Source organism: Ostrinia nubilalis, chromosome 22, assembly GCF_963855985.1.
Source record: "Ostrinia nubilalis chromosome 22, ilOstNubi1.1, whole genome shotgun sequence".
Classification (NCBI taxonomy): domain Eukaryota; kingdom Metazoa; phylum Arthropoda; class Insecta; order Lepidoptera; family Crambidae; genus Ostrinia; species Ostrinia nubilalis.
Genome location: NC_087109.1, coordinates 6,797,232 through 6,817,269, shown reverse-complemented (window position 1 = coordinate 6,817,269; position 20,038 = coordinate 6,797,232). Strand labels below are relative to the sequence as shown.

At 36.6% G+C, this 20,038-nt stretch overlaps 1 protein-coding gene and 1 long non-coding RNA gene across 2 annotated transcripts in view; both read left to right on the top strand.

The window, feature by feature from the left end:
- The window catches only part of LOC135082910 (uncharacterized), a 97,147-nt gene extending 92,929 nt beyond the window's left edge, over positions 1–4,218 (top strand). The window contains exon 3 of the long non-coding RNA XR_010259518.1: positions 4,187–4,218. This is a non-coding gene — a long non-coding RNA (uncharacterized LOC135082910). The remainder of the gene's footprint in view (positions 1–4,186) is intronic.
- A 10,312-nt stretch (positions 4,219–14,530) lies between these two features.
- LOC135082908 (focal adhesion kinase 1) overlaps positions 14,531–20,038 on the top strand; it is an 82,817-nt gene continuing 77,309 nt past the window's right edge. Inside the window, exon 1 of the mRNA XM_063977676.1 lies at positions 14,531–14,634. The gene's annotated coding sequence lies outside the window, so the exon portion shown is untranslated. The remainder of the gene's footprint in view (positions 14,635–20,038) is intronic.

Sequence of the window (20,038 nt, the reverse complement as noted above, 5' to 3'; positions counted from 1 at the left end):
TTCGGGAGTTGATTTGATGAACGAGCTCATTTTTACTCTTTTTGCCCTCTTATCAATTTCACTCGATTCTTTGTAAGTGGAAACAGAGTATCATTTTTGTATCGTTTCGCTTGCAGTGGAAACCCCGCTTTATACCTAGGTACGTAATATAAGTCAACACAAACTTTTAGATGAAGAAAATAAACCTTAATGTGTTGCTGTTTAAGTTTACTTTGCTCTAAAGATCTGCGATTTTCTTACTGATAAGGTAGAGTAAGTCGTATTTCGTAAGAAATAGAGCGCAAATTAAATGCGATAGCAACTGTCTGCAGTTTGCATCTTGCAGTTTCCTGATCTACGAAAACTTCTCCCTCTGAGTTTATTATCTTTAAAATTATTATGGAGTCGTGGCTTTAGGTAGAGAAACTTGTGTATTATGTCTTCTCTTATTTAACTCTAATGTAGCGCCACGGCACCTTATGTATAACGTAGTGATGTACCTACAAGACTCGAGGCGTCGAGTCCTATTTTTGAAGCCTCGAGGCGGAATGGCAAGACTCAGTGAGCTCGGTAAGCTCGGTACCCCGAGCTTAGCCGAGCTGCGAGCTCTCTGAGCCATGCCTCGAGGCTTTAAAAGAGCTCGAGCCTTCTAAAGAGCTCGAACCTTCGAAAAAAATAAAAAAAACATCACCTACATTGATTTTTATTATAAGATTCTTAAAATTTACTTATATTTTATTTTGTTAGGAAAACTTATAATTCTAATCGTATGTAGTCATTATGTATTTTATTGTAGGTATCAGAATTTCTGCAGTTTTATTAAATAGAACGATCTTAACACAAAAGTTAACTGGGCTTTCAAAAAGGCTCGAGCTCTGCGAAAGACTCCAAACTTCATACAAACGAGGCGAGCCCCGATTTTTCGGGGCTCGAACTCTAAAAAAGACTTCCGAGTCGTCGAGCTTCATACAAACGAGGCGAACCCTGTAAACGACTCTGAGCTCTCGGCAAAAGGACTCGGAAGCCTCGAGCCTTGAACATCACTAGTATAACGTGCAATTAATTTTTCTCTCGGGCCATATGAAGACTGTTTTTTTAAAAGTCGAACCTTAACTTCAAACTTCTATGTTCTTCTGTTTAATTTCGTTGCGGGTCCAATGACAGTTTACCTTTCGCCCGGGACAAACTTGTCATTCACTGGTTGGGTTATTGTTGGCGGTCAAGCTGTAGATCCTGGCTACGCACAGGAGTTGCAGCGATGGGAACGAGGGGTGGGATTAGTCCCGTATAGTATTTTAAAAGTTATTAACTCGCTCGCGGGCGTGAATTCCGATAGGCCACTATTAACCCAAAATAACATAACAACAATGTTAACAGCATTGTTGTGTTCCGGCAGTTAGAGGTGAGATAGCCAGTTCCTCCGTGGTTGAGGATTCCGGGTGAAGCTCGTTTCCACCTTCGGCCTGATCATCACTTACCATCAGGTGAGACACAGGCCAAGAGCTTCCTCGTTATGGATAAACAAAAATTGTGGAAAAATTTAATCTTTGTACAGAAGACGGTGCATCAAGTTAGCAACTGATTTTTTTATCCTATGTAGTTGCAATAAGGGATATTTTTCAACAACAATGTAAAGCCTGATCTGCTGTACACTATTGCAACTTATAAAACCTTTAACACCGTAAAATCAATAAAACAAACTGTCAATTCTCATTACACAAGCATATTTCCAAGTCGTAAACAACGGCTGTCAATTACGGCGTAGTGAGGCGATGCATCGATACTATCGAGTCGACAGATTGAGATATACGACCGAGGCGGGCAGTGTTGGGATTTATCGAAAAAAGAAAATATTTTTTTAAGCGCTTCATAATTTGACCGAATATTAATATATCACACACGGTCCAGTGCTTGAGCGGAACTGAAGGCCCTAATGTCTTTTTAGCATGATTCTGAGCTCAGCAGGGCGTGGAAATTGTAACATGTGTAGTATACAAAGTACTTAAACCGTTCACCTCTTCAGCTAAGCTAAACATTTATCTTTTTGGAACGGATATCCAGCGGTCGACATGTATCGAAATACTGACCCTCGGATCGGCAGTCCGACACCGACTCCTATCATCGCCTCATCATAAGATTTCTGAGTCACTTTCTATCGTTTGCAATAGAATTACTATTGTCACAACACTGGCCTCAGATCTTGTGGCAATCTGCATGATACTATACATTTTCGTTACAACAGCTATTGCAATTTATAAAAGACTCCGGTGTTTAACTGGATATACTACACGCCCCCACTCACAATCCTGTATGACAGAATGTTCAATATTTTTCATATCTGGCATGACAGCTCATCATGAGAGTAGCTGCTAAATAAAGCAGTGTAAAGGGGTATCGCCCTCCAGTATTAGCGCGAGTACTGAGCGCTGTCAGAACTGAGGAACAGTTGAGGAAGTAACTCTAATAAAGCTTAAATATTTTATACAGCGTAGTGAGGTGACAGATGTGTTATCGAGATCAAATGTTAGATAAGATTTTCTCGAGGATAGTTGCACTTGCTTTGTTTATAATAATGTTTGTAAGATTAATTAATTATTAGAGTTCTTGTATTATGTAAAATATCACTTAAAATTCGACTGGACGAATGTCTCAATGTCTCTGAAACTCAACCGGTCACAGCAATCACCCGGCAAACAAAAAGCCTTTTTGTTCCACATTGCCAAATATCAATACGCATCGCATCCATATGAGTGGTTACGTAATAAATGGGCGATAGTGAAAAATGATGGTAGCCAATAGTAACTGAGTTTATTGTGCTGCTTCTTCTCAGCATTGGCTCATATTATTGTCCCGAAGCAGTGGTAGGGTAGGGTAAAGGTGCTTTGGGAGCCTACTTGCATATCGAAACGATTTGACTTGTTCATCGATATCGACTAACCACCAAACTATCGATACCTATCACATCACTACGAGAGTGGTTGTGTAATAAATGTGCGATACGTTATCCGCGCGCCATCCGCCCGCCCACGCGCCTCGCGTTGTAATAACGATTGCGCTCTCTCCTGCGAACGTTTTGTATCTATATTGTTCTGAGTTCTCAGCTGAAGAAGGCTGAAGATGGGATGGCGTAGTTGACATCACCAGTCCACTGACATCTCACTTTTTGACAGCTGTCAAAACATGGTCCAGTACAGTATAGACAGAAATAGAAAATAGTTGTCACTTGTCTCGACGGCCAACTCAAGTCACTATAGCTGGTGTGTTAACTCGCTTCTTGAATATGTTTTAGCGCAGCAAGAGTTAAAGAATGTTACGTTGATTCAAATCAGGAGGGAATAGATATAGTGGCGCTTTGCCTCGTAAGCCGATTCAGGACTATTCCTACCTCTCGTTTCCACTGCTGCAACTCCTGTGTAGCCAGGATCTACAGCTTGACCGCCAATAAAACCAAACCATTGAAGGTCAAGAGTTAAGTGCTAGTAGAGTGACTAACGTCCGTATTCACAAACGATGCTTGCTTAAGTGAAGCAACAAATCGAACGCACAGTGTTGAATAGAGCTCTGTGATTGGTTCGTGTGTCACCCTGTGCGCGTCCACGCGCACTGTGAGATCTCATAGTAATGTTTGTGAATACCGTCTTAAGTTACCGCAAGAAATGTTGAGTTTATACTTTCTTATGTCTTGAAAAGAGCCCAAGAAATAGTACTTACTTTTATAGCCTAAAATTATGGTGATGAAAGATAAGCACTAAGCGCATCTGCATTTCATAAACGCAAGTGTATTAACCGAAGTTAAGTGTTCACATCACAAATTACTGCCGCGATGCACAATGGCTGTGTGGGCGGAAGCCGTGCCAAGATGCGCTCAAATTGCGAGTGCAACGTGCATGTTAAGTTTAACACTGTGGTACTTTAAGCAGATGTGATAAGGGTGAATTTGCAACAATAATGTTATAGTATGATATGCTGTCGTCTATACCATGAATATCATTCATGGGAGATAGGGTTCCCAACGTTAAGGACTTTAGAACTTGAAATAAGGTCTCTAAAATGTTTGTTAAACGAAATAAAGTTCGATTTTGAACAGATGCTGTTCAGGGGCCTACATTGCATTTTCATCTGTACTGTCAATCAATGTGAGTTCTATAGATGACAAATGCAGCTATTTCTTTTTCGTGGTATCTTTTGATTTGTTTTCTCATTTCAGCCAATACCAGTCCATTGCAACGCCAAAAAAAAGATCTTCCATTTTTTTCCTTCAAGCACTGCCAGCTATCTTCTTGAGGTCATCCTGAGTGTAAAAATTGCTTCAGCCACAGCCCTGATGTCCCCTAATCACTCCGTCATTATCAAATTTAATCAAGCGAAAACTGGCAATTGTAAACGCAAATTCGTGTACCGAGGCATCATTAGAGAACACTTCGAATGAAGTCATTAAGGCACCAAGTTCTTTTGCGCGAGACTCGCCTCGCATCGAAATTATGTAAACTTTTGGGTAACAAACTGTTTGTTTGTATAACGCATTGATGATAGGTAGGTACTTTTTTTTTCAGAACTAATTGATTTATCTCTTGTATTGCTATCATCATGATCATCATCATCATCATCATCACGTCATTTAGTCCCCACTGCAAGAGCACGACCCACTCTAATTTATCAGAGGGAAAGAAAGTATTTTATAAAATGAAAGTACTACGGAATCATCTACGTAACTAAATCTTCTCGTAAATATTACAGGTATTTTGTACCTAGTTGTAAACGCTTAATTCTATGCATTATACATCTTAGAAATATAATATTGAATTCCTAAACACCTTCATTATTACGTTGAAACGTCTAAATTATCAATCCAATTTCAATCTAGACTTTACGGTAAAAGAATCAAAACACGCTTCGCGATTCAGAGATTCTTTAGCCAGATGTCCGCCGCGTTGTTCGCGTAAAACAACAGACAGCTTTACCGTCACTTAACTGTAAGTGCGGACCAAATGGAGATAACGTAAAGTTGTCGCAAGATAGCAGCAGCTTGAACTTCTGGATAGAAGGAAACGGTTGGGCTTTGTCTTCGCTTAAGCTGCATTTAACCCTTTCACTGGTGTAGAAAATATATTTTAACTGATTTTGCACCTTATGCTGCTTTGATAGAGTTCAAAGTATGCTGGCGTTTTTGTCAGCTTAAAAGGCAAAGTGTTAACGTTTTAAGTTTTATGTCGTTGTTAATGACTTTAAGTACTAAAGTTCGGTTCTATGCAATTTTGTGATGCAGCTACGAGTACATAAAATTTTTAAAATTTATTAACACTTCTAATAATTAACTAGCTTTTCAAGTAAGAGTGAGCAAACGAGTACTTATAAAAACTTTAGTGTTAGGTATACTAGAACTAAAGTTTTACCAAAATCCTTTTAATATTTTTCGCGTTAAGGACATACAAACATCCGAATCCGTCTATCTACACACTCTCCCAAATCGACCTACGTAATAATATGCCAGTCAGTCTGTTTGGATACAGAAATAACAACACGTTTGTTTGTTATATCGTTGCCCAAATGTTTATATTTATATTGTGTGGGAGGGACACTTGAAGAGACCCTTGGTGGCCCTTCAATCCACTCCTCAAGAACCTCCCTTCACCTGTCGTGGAGAGACATCATCATCATAAATAAACATGTAACAAACTTAGTACTTATATTTTTGTTGCGAACTCGCCTGTATAATAACTTGTTAACTACTTAAGATTTAGGCTGGGTTGCACCCATCTTACGTTGAGAAACGTCAAAAGTCTGTCAAACTCCATACAAAACCCCAGTTATGGTTATAGTTACGGTTAAACTTAGCCTCAACATGTTTAGCTTGTCGTGCTATCGTCTATGCTGCTATCAACTACAAGCTTTGCCCGCGGCTTCGCCTGCGTAAACAGGAGCTAAGAATTTACCGTGCGCTTTTAAAAAACCAAGATAAAATCTATCCTATACATATATTTCTTCCCGGAGCTCAAATTATCTCTAAACCAATTTGAATTATTTCTATCGTTAAACATGAAAAGGTCAGACAGTTACTTTCGCATTTTACATTATTTTGGTATGGAGTAGGCTGAAATCTCTATACAAATTTATTTACACTAACATTACTTACAAACGTGAAATTTTGTTTTAAGTTACGAATCACATTCAAAAACCGTAATATCAAACATCTCTCTACTATGCAAATTTTAATGTTAACACAGTTTTCAAACAAAGAATAAAAATAGATTCCTACAGACTGGCCACAATAAATACACGTCAGATTCGATGTTTTTGCAAACACATTCTTCATAGCGAAGTCAATGAACTTCCATTTTTAAAAATTCCGCGTTTTACAATGCGTAATTTACGGCCGTGTGTAACAGATGCGAACAATGCTCAGACTTGTATAGGTTTTTTAATAAAAATCTGTGGAAACCTGGCTTAGCGCCAATCTGCAATTGGCTGATAGAATAAAGCGAATTTAAGAAACGGAGCTTTGTGTATGATACTATTGAATTACGTACATTTATGGCCAACTCGCGAAAATTTTGTGTTGGCAGCCACAATGGAACTTTAATATTTGTTGAACTTGTTGTATAGGTAACTTTGTTATATGGTACTTCCTCAGCAATCGAAAATTTATTTTTATCTGCATTAATTATAATTATTTAACATATAAAACAATTAACCTACCTGTTTAAATAGGTACCTACACCGTTTACCCACACATACACAATGATATAAGAAATACAGAACAAGCTATTAAATTAAAACGTGATTTTTATTGTAGTACTTATTTATGATAATTATAGGCATAGGCATATAACAAAAATATGCAATTCGTAACTTGTTTTATTCTTTGTCATCCAAAGCGGCTGTTGACCTCTGCCTATAAATCTATAATGCGATTTCCAAACATCGATGGGTTGGTGATTAGATTATTATTTGTTGCATACTAATCAAACAGCTATTATTGGCAAATTATTTATGCAAAATTGTTGAATGCTCGCCATGGGTGCTTTGCAAAATGGTGAATACCGTTCAGATTGTTTCGTCATTAAAAAATTGTGTTATAATTTATGTTGAGTTGAGATGAATACAATTTAAAAAAAGTTAAAAAGTGCCAGCGTTTGTCTTTTAGTCTTAAAATACCGAGCTGGTTTACTAAGTTCTTTAATCAAAGGAACGAAAAATGGCAGATGGGCGAGTGCGCGCTTATTTTTGTTTTTGCTATTTGCATTCTAATTTTAAAAATGCGTATATTTTTTTTATTCTAAAAACACCAAGCAGGTTTTATGATCATATCACATGAGCGGCCTCGTTCTTTATTCAAATATCAACGAAGCCTTCCCGTTGCGCGCGCGCCGCTCTCCCTATATGGAAACTGCGCACGATTTGACGTCGTTTTGTTGCCATACGACATTTTCTATACGATTTCTCAATTTTTTTATCCGTTATTTATTACTTCTGGGTGACATTGACCTGAATGGCGTTTAATTGTTGGTATTGTTAGAATTTATTGGATTCCATAAAAGGTATTTTTATAATGGTATCGTTAGATCGTAATTTTAAATGGTCAACAAGACTATTTTAGGCTTTATTTCTGACATCAGTTTAAAAGATAATAATGTTTTGACAGACACCTAGTGGTTAGCACAGATCTGCCGGCTGCAAGCCAGCGCGTTTGAATCCGGCCGGAGCCAAAAGTTTCTAAGTGTGATAGATAATGATATATCTACTTGATATCATGGAGATATAGCTTAAATATAACTTTTTTATCGTTTTATGTAGCCGTCGTAAGTAAATAATATGATTAGTTAGGTTAGAATCAGCAAAAACGCGCACTAGAATTTTCAAAAGAAAAGTCTAGGTTACTAACTGGACGGTGTCAGTAAATATTTAATCTTATTTCTTTGACATACGAGTATTTGCACTTTTTCCTTATCAATCGTAATAAGGGAAAATTAATTAATCATGAATATAATCAAACTAATTATACACCAACAATAGTGGAATCATTTTCCGGGGGACATCATATCTGTAAATAGGGAAAATAATGTGACAAACTGGTTGTTTCGTAGTATCTGATCACTATTAATTAATATTAATCAATGTTCACCTTCTGCGGAAATTCTCGCTTACGTCATCTATGGCATAATTGTTATCCTGTTACATAAAAGAGGAAAGATTTTGCATGTTTTCCATGAAATTAAATTAAGTTCCTACTATTTTATAGATTCGAAAGTAACTTTATCTGATGCTCTCACTGAACCGATTTTGATGAAATTTGGTATAGGTAGAGATAGTTTGAGTCCGGGAAAGGACATAGGCCCATAGGCCATTAACCACGCATTTCTTATTTTACTTAATGTCACTGAAATTTAAAAAATGATAACCTAAAAATGAACGTGGCTGGCTGTATTATCGTTCCTATAGCTCGAAGACATGTTCATATACGACAGAATAAACCAAGCTTAATCTCTTGGAAAAATATTTACCATGGGAAATTGAACTCTACATCGTAATTGATCAATATTAAAAAGTCAATTTACCATGACGTCGCGCCATAAAACGTAGGAAGTCTTAATTCTGTTAAAACACTAAATATTCTTGTCTGCCGTATTCTCAGTAGCATGGGGTAGTAATTTCAATATACATCGAAAACCTAAGTCTATTTTGACATGCAAATGACGGCTCTCTGGCTGTGATCATAAGGTCTTTATCTATGAGTCATTGTTTAATAGTCCAATCAGCTCGCCCTTTTGTATAATGGTCAGTTTAATAAGTATGATGCCATGGTTATGGTTATAGGGCCTAAAGTTGGGTGCTGACAAGGTGAGAGGTGAATGAACGTGAATCAGGAAGCTTGAGCCCTATTGTTTCTGATAAAGACAGGTTAATTATACAGGGTAGTCCTGCTTGTTCATGACGAAAAGGGTAATTGTACTACTCAGTATTTGAGTACTTTTTACTGACGGCAAAATATATAATTAACTTTTTAAAAAAATAAAACCGACTTCAAATGCGTGAACACAAAAAAAACTAAAAATTGCGTATAAAAAAGTTCATCCCCAATTTTCCACCCTTGGGGGTGAAATATTTTCTTCAAATTCGCATGAAACCACCCTTTTGATAATACCTATTCAACAAAAAAATAATCGTTCAAATTGATTTATAATCGGCGGAGATATTGCGTATAAAAAAGTTCATCCCCAATTTTCCACCCTTGGGGGTTGTTTTTTCTATTATTAAATTTAAATGGGACCACCCTTGAGGTATTACCTATACGCCGAAAAAAGATTTGTTCAAATCGGTTCATAATTGGCGGAGTTATCGCGTAACAAACATAGAAAAAAAAAAAAAAAAAAAACATACGGGTCGAATTGAGAACCTCCTCCTTTTTTTTGAAGTCGGTTGAAAAGCACGTCATCTCTTAAAAAAATGATCAGGTTGTTTCCGTAATTCGCTGTCATAATAACCTAGTGGCCAGTAGACAGCGAAAATCAGAAAATCAAAACCCAGTGCCAGTGAAGATTATTGCAGGATGTCCTATGTACTTATTTTCAACCGACTTCAAAAAAGGAGAAGGTTCTCAATTCGATCCGTATGTTTTATTTTTCTATGTTTGTTACGCGATAACTCCGCCAATTATGAACCGATTTGAACAAATCTTTTTTCGGCGTATAGGTAATACCTCAAGGGTGGTCCCATTTAAATTTAATAATAGAAAAAACAACCCCCAAGGGTGGAAAATTGGGGATGAACTTTTTTATACGCAATATCTCCGCCGATTATAAATCAATTTGATCGATTATTTTTTTGTTGAATAGGTATTATCAAAAGGGTGGTTTCATGCGAATTTGAAGAAAATGTTTCACCCCCAAGGGTGGAAAATTGGGGATGAACTTTTTTATACGCAATATTTTTAATTTTTAGTTTTTTTTTGTGTTCACGCATTTGAAGTCAGTTTATTTTTTTTTTTAAGTTTATTATAACATGTACATTGTCACAACAGTTGTGTTTTAGTTAAAGAGCTGTTTTCAAATTAAATCTTAATTTCATAAATTATAAAATCTTAAACGTCATAATCTCATAATACACACTCGGTCTTTGTAGGTATTTGTTCAACGATTTGTGCAAATATGCGTATACAAATTGTAATTCGAGTGCTTCAAAGATACGTCCTTTTTTTCTTATTCTAAACTAGCTTTCCGCCCGCGGCTTCGCCCGCGTGGAATTTTGTCTGTCACAGAAAAACAATATCGTGCGCGTATTTACTCATCGTTTAGACTTGGACTACGACAAACATTTTAAAACCAAAATCAGCTCAATCGGCCCAGTCGTTCTCAAGTTATAATCAGAATAACGAACATCAATTCATTTTTATTTATATAGATAGATAGATGATAGCTAGCGGCCGCCCGCGACTTCGTACGCGTGGATCCCGTTTTACCCCCTTCATCTATCTTCAGCGGTTAACTCCCGTTCCCGTAGGAATATTGCAATATCCTGTTGTAACTAAGCTTTAAGTTTACTAAGGTACCTGCATGCCAAATTTCAAGCGTCTATCTTACGCAGTTTAGATTTTATCATACATATGTTTTTTCCCGCTAACTCCCGTTCCCGTGGGAATTTTACGATATCCTGTTGTACCTAAGCTTTAAATTTACTAAGGTACCTGCATGCCAAATTTCAAGCGTCTATCTTACGCAGTTTAGATTTTTTCATACATATGTTTTTTCCCGGTAACTCCCGTTCCCGTGGGAATTTTACGATATCCTGTTGTACCTAAGCTTTAAGTTTACTAAGGTACCTGCACACCAAATTTCAAGCATCTAACTTAAGCGGTTTAGATTGTTCATACAAAAGGATTTTTCCGCTAATTCCCGTTCCCGTGGGAATTTCGGGAATTCCTTTCTTAGTGCACCTCTACGGTACCTAAACTACGTCCCTTCCAAATTTCAAGTGCCTACGTTTAGCCGTTTAGGCTGTGCGTTGATCTGTCAGTCAGTCAGTCAGTTTCTCCTTTTATATATTTAGTGATAGATTGCCCGGAGTCCTGCAAGCAGGACTTAAAGTACTTCCGGAAGGACGCAAAATTGAAAGATCACAGTTTCGTAAGTATACATTGTACAAAGTTCAAATTTACACGAAAAAATAGAGTGTTTCTTTCTCTTTCACCCAATAGTGCCCAAGATCGAAAAACGCGACTAACCATTAGTCGAAGCCCGATGGCGCACGAGTATACACGGGGGCAGCGCGTTCGCGCTCGCGCGACACATTTTGACGCGCCGGGCCTGGAGTCGGCAACATTTTGGCGATAATATTATAATAATGAATGTGAAGTATTCCAGCCTAATCAAACATTTATAATTTATTTCTGGTTTTTGTTTTTAATTTGTAGTGTATTTGTAACTTTTTTTTTTTAATTTGATATGACTTGAAGTCAAATCCTTTTAAGCCGTACGAATTGTTTTATTTATTTAAAATTTGGATATTAAAAATAATAAAACACTGTTGGTAACGCGATTTTTGTTTGACTGATGTAATGACGTGGAAACTGATGCATTTTATCTCGCGTGCCGAAACTAATACAAAAGAAACGCGAGTTTCGGAACGCGACATTTAACTCCTCCAACTATGTATTCTGTGCTCCAACGCACACACGCACATTGTTTTGATAGATAATATGATCTTTGACGTTAGGAACACACCTACATTGCTTAGACAACAGTGAGTGCTTGTAATTTAATATGAACTTTATACCATAGCAATAAAGCTCAAATTGACTACGTTTTAGTTACAAATCATTTGTATGGGAAAAAGAAAAGGGCTATTTTTAGGGTTTTTCCAGCAATAATTCTAATTTTTCTCGCCGTAAAAACCATCCTTGAACTTCAACGAACATTTTAAAAAAAGTTTTGGCCAAATTGGTCCAGGCGTTGTTGAGTTATGCGCTTACCAACACATTTTGCGATTCATTTTTATATTATAGATTCTTATCGAATATGAATGCGTTTGATGTATACTCACACTAACGCCCGTATTCACAAACGATGCTTGCTTAAGTGAAGCAGCAAATCGAACGCACAGCGTTGAATAGAGCTCTGTCATTGATTCGTGTGTCACCCTGTGCGTCCACGCGCACTGTGCAACCTCATAGTAATGTTTGTGAATACGGGCGTAAGCCCCCTAACCACCAAAAAAAGTCACTCGCCTACTCTACCACTGGACCAGAGACGAATATTTTACAACCCATTTAGAGATTTAGAAATTGATTCAATTCCATATCTCCTATGAATTATTATCTTCTATATCCTAAGGCTGTTTAAGCGTTACGTCATGTCCCTTATAAGGAGTGGACTCGCTTGGTGGTCTGTATTCTTAATAGCTCCGATTGTAGAGCCATAAAGTACATAGTTCTAGTTTGGATAGTAACTTGACTTCGTACTATAATAAAAAATTTAAAACAGTGTTTTGTAACTAACTGCTTCGGCGGATTTCGTACTATGTTCACCAGAAATAAGGATTCTAGCGGTGAAAGAATTTTTCGAATTGTGCCATTAGTTTTGGAGCCTATTAAATACATACAAACAAAAATATTTTCTCTTTATAATATTAGTGTAGATTAATACAGACGACAACATGTCAAGATAAACACCATGGGATCTATCAATCACCTTACAGCTTACTCCCTGCGATAGAGTGACATTAATAGTCAAAGTCAAAGTTTTTGTATTCAGTACTGAGGCCCTTTCAAAGGCGCTTATACACGTCCCAAATATAGCTTGGTATAACACCACTTCCAGACAACATTATGGGTTGATGCTAAGAAGTGTCGGTAGAAACAGTGCATTTGGTCCAACTTACTGACTAAATGTGTACTGTGGCAGAATATCGTTTGTAGAGCGAACAATTCAAGACTATCAGTGCTTCACAGTAATTTGTGGTAATGACATGTCAAGGACGCGTTGTATTCAGAGTGTCAAGCTTGCATCGAATAATGGACTTTGTTGCTTAGCAATAAAGGAAATACACACTTTTCTGATTCTGATGCTGATTCCATAGCAATTTAGGGAAATACACGGTCTTCTGACTTCAGCATACGATAGTTTAGTATAGTATAGTTAGTACTTGGGATATTTACATGTAATGCTAAAGATAGCTTAAATTCGATTAGCTTCAGTATAGTAGGCATAATACACATCTACATTAATTTATAAAAGCGAAAGGTCACTGGACTCACTTACTCATCACGAAATATCAGAAACTACAAGTGCTAGGTCTCAAATTTTGCATGGGCACTAAGATGGGATTTTGCGAAATTCAACTCCTAAGGGCGTAAAACGGGATCTAAACGTACGAAAGGCTACTAGTAGTCATATAAATAGGTATTTAGCTACAAATGTTTTGTGTCCGTAGCTTGACCTCCTTGTGAGGCTGTCGGTCGGAAACGCCTAATGTTTCCGTATGTTATTTTTATATCTTGTATGATTTATGAAATGTTATCCTTTAAATGATTTATGGTACACATTGTGTTACAAAACCACGCTTCGATCAATTATAAGTCGATTGTTTTAATATTTTTATAGAACCGCGCAGTCTACCAATGGGTGTATTTTAGTAATTTTATGTTCTTTTTTATATTATTGAGTTTTTATTTAGTTAGCTTATTTATTTAATAGTACCCAATAGATGACCTTTCTCTTTTTTTTTAAATAGTATAATATTATCTTTTCAGAAAAAAGTTAGACCTACCTTCCTTCAAAAACACTTTCGCTTGATTTTTCTTTTCAGGAAAATCTTTCATATCGAATTAAAGTAGATCTAAGTTCACATGCAGAGACCAAAATAACAACCAGTTGGTTTCTTTTTCACAGATGGCTAGCTACTTTCTCCATTTTATGAGTCATCATACAGCCTAAGAGCGGTTAACATAGTTCTAAGTAGACCACAAGTTCAGGACGATCTCACGTTAAATTATACTAACCGTTGTCAAATAACAAGCACTATAACAAACTGTGGAGCAAAAATATCATGAGAACACCCTGCATAAAGTTACCACGCTCTACTTCCTATTCAAAACCACATAAATTGTGCATTTTACAGCGTACGAGAAAAGTTTATTAAAATTTCAGCTTCCACGGTGAACTAACTTCGAGCCAAAAATGGCCGACTATTTATAACGCTTGTAATTCTTTAATTATACTCCTGCAACAGAATACAGCCATAAAACAACGACCAATAAATTCCGATATCTAAAATAAAAACATCAAACTACATCTGCCAAGTGCCATGCGCGCCAATAACTTCCATACGGGGATGGCATTTCACAAAAGTGCCGCATTTTATTTATATTTATTTAGTTAATGTTTTGTAAACCGTCCTTGAATAAGCTTGCGAAATGACGCCTCCGCGAGAAAAGTTTTCATCTCCCGTCCTGCTCTAGCAAGTGAGTGGTTCATATGTGTGAAAAGGACGGGGAGAACTATGATGAGTGTGCCGAGGCAGCCAGTTCGTCTCCGGTTAGTCTCGGGCCGTTGCGCGTGCGGCGCGGTGCGCGCGAGTTTAGCGCCGTTCGATTTTCGAAATAACGATTTACGCGATTCGATTTCGAAGTTTATCGATTTTTCGTTTTTGTGATTGTGAATTGTGAGTGGTAACCCGAAGTTTTGAGTTATTTTTTGTTTTGTTTCTTTTTTTAACAGCCACCAATGAACCTCAGGCTAGGTTTCCTTATTAGTCACTTGTTTTTCAACTTCCAGTTAAAATGTTAACTCATCTAGCAATTTTAATGTTATGGTTTGTTTTTATCCCTTGCTATCATTATGTCCATTCTTATAATTCTTTTATACTACATCAAGAATCTTTTGATGAGGATATAAAATTATCATCTTGGGTGAATTGAAGTTGCGTAAGTTTGTTGGGATTTTAAATAGTATCTTAAAGATTTTACCGTTAAATTCTCCACGGCTCTCCTCTCAAGTCTAATATTAAATCCCCTAAAATAAAACTGTAAAAGCAGCAGTGTTTGCCCGTCTTCATGTTTATGTTTCGGAAATAGACGACATCTTAACTGCAGCTATTAAGGGAGTTTCTGTCACGGCACAGAGACCACTCTTATGGGACACTGTTTATTTCCCCTTACGAAATAACCTATAAAACTGTCTACCAGTAAAAGTAGGACTGTTATAGCATCATTGCTACATACAGTGATACTGAAAACAAGTGTTTTTTGTATTAAGTTCTAAGATAGAATCTAGAATACTGGCAGGAGTGTGCGTTACATTAGGAAGTAAGCAATGCCTATCTGGGGTATTTTTATTGAGGGAAAGTAGTTGGCAATTTGTAACTGGCCTCATGTGGTAGAGTTTGGCCTAAATCATAAATAGAGGAATTCCTTGCACTTTATTACTATTTACTGCCTCTATAATACGTAACTTTGATTCCTCAATTTTTTTTCACGTTCCCAAACCTTAGATCATTTCACATGTCAAATGCTAACAAGTCTAAATTGTCTAGATCAGATTTTTACTACAACTTATGTTTATTTGATCATTCTTTATGGCACTGTTGAAGAGCATCGTCTTGTTGATGATTGTTTATGGCCCTGGTGATAGTAAAATCATTGCCAATGTTAGTTCGGCCATTCAAATAAGCGCCGTCAAGGAAAGCTCACTGTGGATATCAAATTTAAATAAATACTTGATTGTACTTGTTCTATCTCTGAACTCTAGGTCCGTGGTCCAGTGGTCAAATAGGCTCACTCACTCTTCCATGAGGTTCTGGCTGTCCTGGGTCCAATGACAGTTTAACTTTTCCCCGGGACAAACTTGACCTTACTAATTAGGTTTTTTATTTGCGGTCAAGCTGTATACCCTGGCTACACAGGAGTTGCAGTTGTCGGAACGAGAGGTGGGTATAATCCCGTTTTGAGGTCCTGGGTTTAGCTTTGGTTCCTCCTATAGTATAGTAGAGTATAGATAATAATAATTGATCTCAGTTTGATTAGGACTTAGCCTAAAATCAACTTAATTTTCCGAAAACAGTCCTATTGAATTCAGACCCTACCTAGTCTATAAAGATGGATCACCTGACTCTAGGGTAGTGACCTCAATATTGAAATATCTCTGGACAAAACTGCTATATCCCGTTAGTAAATCATCATAATTTCAGCCACAGGACGTCCACTGCTGAACATCATAGACCTCCCTCAATTATTTCCAGATTGACCGGTTGGTAGCGGCCTGCATCCTGCAGCGCCTGAAATTGGTTGAGGGTTAAATTAAATTAAAATTAAATGGGTTCTGCTGCTGTATGCGGATCCCTAAACATTTTCCAATCAATAATTTTAATATCACAACTATCTGCGGTAAACAACCTGAGTAATTTATGCAAATTCAATAATTCTTTTCCTGACCGGCCCTTATACGTCCATGATTTACTGATATGCAATAAAACATCTACAACAAACCATGTGTCTGGTATTAATTTTCCGCGGTTGGTGGTCAATCAAATAATATTATTTAAATTGCGCTACTCCATATTTTACACAAATAATGATTTCCTAAAGTAATTTTTGAAAGATTTTTTCCTATAATTTTTATGTATGAATGATTTTTTTCCTTAAAAATTACTTTTCACTTAAAAGGTCGGCTGCTGCGGATGAGTTGGGATTGTTACCAAAATGACTGACGAATATTTCGAAAAGATTTCTGTCTATTATATTTCCTCCGCTAGAGTTAATATTTCCACATCCCAAAGCCCTTGATTTCATATTTCCACATCCCATAAGCTCCTCTACTATTTCAATGAAATAAAAAATTAATCCACCCCCACTTTTTATACGTTCTCCCAACATCGATATATTCTGAGCATGTCAAAACTCATCTTCTATTTTAAAACGAAGGGTTTCTAGTAATATCGCGGCAATATCGTTTTTTACTGATATTTATGCGCGTACGCAGTCGGCGGCGCCAACGATCGTTACATAGTCTATTTTAACAGTAACTACGACTTTTTAATATAATAATATCGCTTAGTTTTAGTTATCATTTATCATTACATAATTTTATAAATTAGAGAAGGATAAGACAACATTACAGATATTGTGGCATTTTCAAAGATCCAAAAATCTCATTTCACAGTGAATTGACTAATTTGGTTTCCAGGGCCAAAAGTTTAATTTCTTTTTTAAAAATTGTGTCTTGGAATTGGTTAATATTGTCAATTATCCGAAGAGCCAAACTTTACAGTTCAAGGTTCTTGCCTGCAGTTGACATACTGTTTTAGCCATTTCTTTACTGTGGCCTTGTTGTCAAACAAATCTTCCCGCGCCACTTTCGGAACTGACTCACTGTGAGTCTAGAGTTAAAGTTAGATTTAACTGAATGACTAGTTTTGTCTCGTGTTACATCTTCGCCATTTGTGTCGCATTCTGTTCATCTGTTTTGTTGTGACTTTCTCTTTTCACAGCAGTTTAGTATGGCAAAGTTTGTAAGAAAAAAGACTACATAGGCATAGAGGGTCTTGACATTCTAGATTTCGATCTTTGTAGGTACTTACCGAATGTAATTCTATTAATTAAATATTCTAATTCCTTACCAGGGACACTAACCTTCTTTTGAAATCCTATGATTTTGTTTTAGTTTTTAGCATAAGAGCACAGACTCATTTGGGAGTTATTTGCTATTTTTATGACGTAAAAGCACCCAAAAAGGATTCAAGATAGTATTTATACTTATGACGGTTATACCTAAGTATTATACTATGATCATTAGTCTTGATTTTTCTGTCTGATTTTGTTTGGGCTCAGTTTTATGTGGCAGTTATAACAATTATTTATTATTATTTAAAACACTAATTAAATAATTACGCATCGCACCCCAGAAGCGGTTGTCAGTATAAATAAGCCAATAACAAGAAAAATGAAGACAACACGAAAACCTTCGTACATATTAAATTATGCATTTCCATATCTTGTATTGGCAATTTTGACGTTAAAAATAACACCAGTCAACTTGTAATTGAAATGTCTTTAAAGTTTTACAACCGTGATAATCTTGTGGACGGTAGATCGCCTTGGTGGCAGAGGTATGAAATAATTATAGTTAACGTACGTGTTTCCACGTTTGTCTGTCATTTCAGTAGTAAATTATTTTTATGTGTTAATAAAAGTTGCCAGTACAGACATGTGTTGACAGTTCCTCCGTGGTTGAGGATTCCGGGTAAAGTTCGCTTCCACCTTCGGCCTGATCGTCACTTATCATCTGGTGAGATACAGGCCAATATTACAACCTGATCAAAATAACTGCGCACCTGGATGAGAAGAAGACGCACTGGTATGGACGAGGCGAACATGGGGTGGTGTGCGGGTGAGTGCGAGGGAGAGTCGCATTCCAGCGAGGTGCGCAGTTAACTCGATCGGAATGTACTAAGGCACACTTTTCAGTGCTGCCACTGGTTAAAATAAAAAAAGCTCTGTATTTCTTGCAACACTCGTTGCAAGTTTGTTTGATTTTACGTCTATAGTTCGATGTACAAAATAAGTCAATAATCAAGCTTATCAGTGACGAATAGTGGCATTTAAAGCAGTTGAAATATGTTTTATATTCGCCGAGAAAATGTACCATCTGCTGTGCTGTCGAACTGTACGAACCATGGAAGTACAAAATGTTTTTTTTTTATTTACACACGCACCTGGTGGTCATGAGTCATAGGCCATAATTTTCTCTCGTTTTGTTTGTTTCTTATTTTACTTCATCGCAATTCAAGTTTATAGATAGCTGTCAGATACTTCCTTGCTTTATCTGTGTAATGGCCGTCGGAAAGTGCTCTGCGGAATATTTTTAATCTGTTGCAAATCTATTTTACAGCTCAATCTTTAATTTATGGTTTACCTTTTTGGTGAGACATATCCTTTGTAGTTATTTTTAATTATTTATTTCCTATTCTGTTTCCTTAAAAGTTTTTAGTTTACTTTTACTTTAGGTTTCAAAAATGTCTTAATTTGTTTTACAAAAAATACGGGTTTGGATTTATATTAATAAATAGAATAGAATATGATATTTTGGAATATTATTATAGTCTTTGAGGGAGAGCCTTTGACCAGCAGCAGTGGACGTCATTTGGCTGAAACAAACGAACTAACGAATGTTATTTGAGAAGTTAACTGAGAATAACTGAAAAATATCCACCCCAACCTACAGTAAAATGAAATATGTATCAGGGAGTTTCATATACACGATCTTTTGTATATTTAAAACATATGATCAGTGATCACTGAAGGCAAATACGTATATGAATACTGAAACACTTGGGCACTTTCCACTTAGCAATGTATTAGTCTACTTCGTACCTAACTTGCAAACTATACAATTCTGTCATGTCGTCCAGTTGAGTCATTGCTCGACATTGACACCCTTGCTGCAGCTTGGAACTTGAAACCTGTTTATAGTGTTGATTAAATACCACAATCACTTAATGGTTTATGTCGAAAGATTCGAAGAAAAGTTCGTTACGATATTAAGTACCTACAAGTTTCGTTTAAAGTTCAAATTGTCCAATAATTTGACAAATTGAACTGTCCAAGTGAATGAAAAGTTTTGGCCTAAATCACGTGCTTAAGATCTAATAACTCATTATCATCAGTAAACTAATTTTTAGCTCTCTTTTTAACTCTTATTATTATTGTATCTGTAAACCTATGTGGTGTGCAGTAAATAAATCAAAGTGATGTCAACCAAGAAAAATGTTTATGGCGCTCGCTCTGTTTTAATTAGAACATCGATGATTTGACCTAATTTACAGCTAAAAATCCGCCCGCCATTAAGCGCATCCCATCTCAAAACATGGATTACAATACATAATAATATATTCCAGTTCAATTTCGTAATAGGTTAACGATACGATAAACTGTGTTTGAAATTGCTGGAGCTGCATCAAAGCAGGCATGCAGCCAAAACTGCACTTTAGTTCACCGATTGGCTTGTGAAATTGATTTCTACTTCCAACAATATCACCCACACAGACTAGCTAAAGTTTCGATAGTTGACTT